The following is a 4749-nucleotide window of genomic DNA, read 5'->3' as shown; positions in this document are numbered from 1 at the left end:
GTACCTAATAATAAATATAAAAGTAAGTAGGTCGTAAACATTGTAATTCACTCTGTTGATAGAATTAACTATGAACGTAAATAAGAAATTTATTAATAGATGGTGAATGTAGCTGGCAGGCTGTATTATATTAAGAACGTACGAATTACTTTCTATAAACTTTGCCACCATATTTAGACTAATTCGTCAAGAAGTAATTCAAATCTAAACAACTATTTGTAAAGAATTCATTTTGTGTACTTTAAAGTAAAAATGCGTAAGATAAAAAGAAAGCAATGAAGCAACAACAACAACAACAACAACAACAACAACAACAACAATAATAATAATAATAATAATAATAATAATAATAATAATAATAATAATAATAACAATAATCATAATAGCGACAAAATTATTCATTTGAGAAATCTTTGTAGTCTCAATAGAATATAGTTTGGCCACTATTTCTCAGTCTTCTGTCACTATCACGTAAAAGCCTTTCAATATTTCTTCTCACTGCGTGAAAACTTCAGCAAGTGAATTTCCATCATAGATTCGTTTCAATTGGCGGGCAGTGCCAACACTAGCCTTTCTAAACTAGCCTTTCTAAACTAGCCTTTCTAAACTAGCCTTTCTAAAACTAGCCTTTACTAAACTTTATTACGAAATTCTGTAGAAAAATTTTAAAAGTCAATCTTTGAGTATACATTCTCTATAAATGTATGTTTCTGAAACAGACTTTTTACGTTATATTAATATTTCAGACAGTCATATTACTAACAATAATATACACGCTGTCAGATAAATAATATTAAATTTAGTTAAAAGGGTCCGTTTATATTTATAACGCATCGGTGGGAATTCCAGTCTCACCGTGTGTTATGTACTGTACAAGAACTGTTACCTTTCACATATATCGGACGATGTAATCTACTATATACACCTGGAGAAAATTACCAATCAAGTCATATAATAAAGTACGAGCGTTTCGAACAGGTTATATAAAGCTCCGGTTCATCAAATTTGCTTCCCAACTGAGCTATTCATTCTACTTATTAATGACAGCGGGATTTTCCGCTCGCAGAGAATAACTGAGAATAAGAGCCCGAGTCTCTGAATATGTTGCCTGAAAGATTGCAGAGTGTGAAACTCCAATGGAAGTATAAAATTTAAACGATTAATGAATAAACTATATCGAGTTCAAAATCTGTTTTACATATACATGAATATGCTTATTAATATGCTATTGCATGTTTTCATCTAGGTACATATTATATGTGCGTGTATGTGCGTTTTTGTATGTGCTTCTGAACCATATATGTGCAAAAACAGAAACCCAGTCTAAATATATATACATATATAGCATAATCAATAATAGCCTCAATCAAACAAAACACACACACGCACATACACACACATGCACACACACACGCACGCACACACAGTGTGAGTGTGTGTGTGTGTGCGTGTATATGTGTGCTAGTAGATGTATGTTGTGTGTTTTGCGCGTGTGTGTATATTTGTAAGTATGAGTGTATATTCTTATGTGTATGTTTGTATTTGTATTAATATAGAAATATTTCCGGACTTTTGTCGTTTGCTTTTACTGTAACAACCAAACAACTGACAAGGGTACGTCAAGGTAAAGGTTTATTCAATAAAATGAATTTATGGACGGAAATTGCTTAGATAGAACATATTGTTGGAATAGAATCGTTGAGAGGAACACCAGAACCGGAAATCTCGTGCAGATAGCTAGTTTACAAATTAAACAGGATGAAGAAAAACGTTGCTGAAATGATAAAATTATTAGCGTGAAGTCTAATTGTTTGGCTCTGGACAAACTAAATTAATTCTTTTCTTGTAGAGAAGAGTGCTTAATTTGATTCGGTTAGCATGAAGTTGGTGTAATAAAAATATTTAGAGATTTGTCGTTCACTGTTTCCAGTTGATACAATAATCAAAGTATTGAACCTTTGTCTCATAAAATACCACAGCACATTTGCTCTATTTGACTGTGAGCGCTCAAAGTGTTACAAAAGATCTTATCAATTCAACTTAATGTAAATCTATGCAACATAAGATTTTCTACTTATAAAATCTTTCACATTAATTACCGACAATTGTGTTAATAACAGGAGTGATATAGAATATCTTGAAAGCTGTATGCTTTCAAGATACAATATTTTATTGCATGGCTTATTCTTCTGTTCATATTCATTAACAAATTTCAACCGACTATGAATTCCGTTGACAAAATAGTAGAAAACAATATTGTCTGGTAATTAAAAAGCCATTATGTTGGCGTGTTTCATATTTAGCTACAACATAAGGTGGTGACGATATTATCTCTGGATAATGCTTGTTATTATATCGTAGGTACAGCAATGGATTCCTTTTGTAAGCGACTAATCATTTACCTTAAAGTTAAATTACATTCTATATTATCCAATAAGTATATTATTATTGTGAGAAATTTCTGACTGTTGCTTTCAGAGTAAGAGAGAAAGAGAAAGAGAGAGAGTGAGAGAGAGAGAGAGAGAGAGAGAGAGAGAGAGAGAGAGAGAGAGAGAGAGAGAGAGAAAGAGATCTTACTTAGAAATAGAAGAGAGGATGAAGATTCCGTATAAGTGGGGAGAACCGCCTCAGGGTTTATAATTTTTATTTTTGAATTATTATGAGAGATCTTTTTCTTATGAATGAAAGAGCACATGCTATAATATTTACATATAATCCATTTTCTTTTCTGTTTAAATATCCTAATTATTATTGCTATATTATTATTGCTTAAAAGTAATTATGCATGCACAATAAGAGGGTTGGTTGACATTAGGGGTAACTCAGTTTATAACTGAGTGGAAATGGTCAGTAAATAAGGAAAAATGAAGGATCTTATTTCCTTCGTTCTCTGTAAATTCCCCTTCATATTTAGAAGAATCTCTGTACTATGCGAAGTAGCATGCATTTAAGGAATTTACTGTAAATTCTTACAGTGGCTGTGTCAATTATTTTTCGATCACAGATCCACATTCCTGCCGAAGTCGCGTAACAATTTTTGAAAGGTTTGTGCTAATAGACTGTGATATTTTGGCTTGCCTTTAATGTTATTTCTGATAAGAATTATAGTGCCAAGTGGACTTAATTTCATCCGACTCTTGATCACCAATGTATATTTTCAGTTACTCATGGTTTCCAAAATGAGAGTAAAATACAATGGAGGCATAAAGAAAAGTAAACGTTAGTGTATGTGCGGTGTGGACAAGATCCATAAACTACCGAAAATGGTTATTTTTTGTGGTGTTGTGAGTGTGATTATTGTTCAATGAGTGCAAGAAATATCTGTGAGTATATCCTGATTTCGAATCAACAAGACGACATATTCCTCACAGTAATGATATTCGAGTGTGCAATCACTTTCTGACCTTCCATTGTCAGGCGCATCAAGCATTTCTCCAACTTGTAGTCGTCTTTGATCGAGTTGACCTATAATCTTTATCTTTTACCTTTTACTTGTTTCAGTCAGTAGCTTGCGGCCGTGGTGGGGTACCAACTTGGAGAATTTTAGTCGAATTAATCGACCCCAGTACCTTATTTTATTCTGCCGCTATTCCCCCCCCGCCCCCGAATGGCTACGTTACGGTGACGTAAACACACCCACATCGGTTATCAAGCGGTGATGGGGACAAACCCAGATATAAAGACACAGATATTTATCATCTGTCTATCTATCTATCTATCTATCACTCTCTCTCTCTCTCCTTCTCTCTCTCTCTCTCTCTCTCTATATATATATATATATATATATATATATATATATATGTGTGTGTGTGTGTGTGTGTGTGTGTGTGTGTGTGTGTGTGTGTGTGTGTGTGTGTGTGTGTGTGTGTGTGTGTGTGTGTGTGTGTCTCCATCTACCAAATTCACTCACAAGACTTTGGTCGGCCCGATGCTACAGTATAAGACACTTGCCTAAGGTATCACGCTGTAGGACTGAACTTGAAACCCTGTGGTTGGTAAGAAAACTTCTTACCGCACAACCAGCAATCCTGATGTTACTTCATGTCCTTTATATTAAAATTCAATACCTAGACTACTTATCATTTAATCTGATTTTCTATTTGAAAACAGAAGTGTGTGAATTGGTTTTAATAGGTAAAACGACAACCAGAGGCTTCCGCATTGGCCTGTCTGTACCAACGTATTTTTCGTGTATAACTCAAACAGCACTAGAAATTTTCCTTTATTTGTCGTTACAGTTTCGATTTTCCTTTTTTGTTGCTTGAGGAAAGGAGAAAAACATCTACCTTTGATCGACTAGCATTTATCCTGTTCACGATTTAAATGGTTATCTGAATTATGTCAGCGTTTCTTCTGAATGTGATGAATTAGATCTTGCCAAAGGAAATAAAAGCAGTAAAGGAAACTTGTCATGTGTCATCTTTGTGATTAAGAAAGAATTATAAGCAAGTTGGCTGAAGCAGAGCGATATGATTACCAGTATGGAATGAGAATGACGACAGGTATTTAAACATGTAGATATAGAAAATAAAAGCTATCACAAGGTCCTGTCAAATGATAATATAAACATCAATATACCCCAAGCTCTGCATGAAACAACTAAATGCAATCTAAATTTTAAAATATACATGTAGGATTTTTCTTTCGCAAAAAATAGTATTAAAAAAATAACATTTCGTTCATGAATAAACTGAGTGACAAATTCAATGATTTCCCATTGTCATTTCCTTTTGTATTTCTAAAACGTCA

Source organism: Octopus bimaculoides, chromosome 18 (assembly GCF_001194135.2).
Source record: "Octopus bimaculoides isolate UCB-OBI-ISO-001 chromosome 18, ASM119413v2, whole genome shotgun sequence".
Classification (NCBI taxonomy): domain Eukaryota; kingdom Metazoa; phylum Mollusca; class Cephalopoda; order Octopoda; family Octopodidae; genus Octopus; species Octopus bimaculoides.
This window is presented reverse-complemented; position numbering follows the sequence as displayed.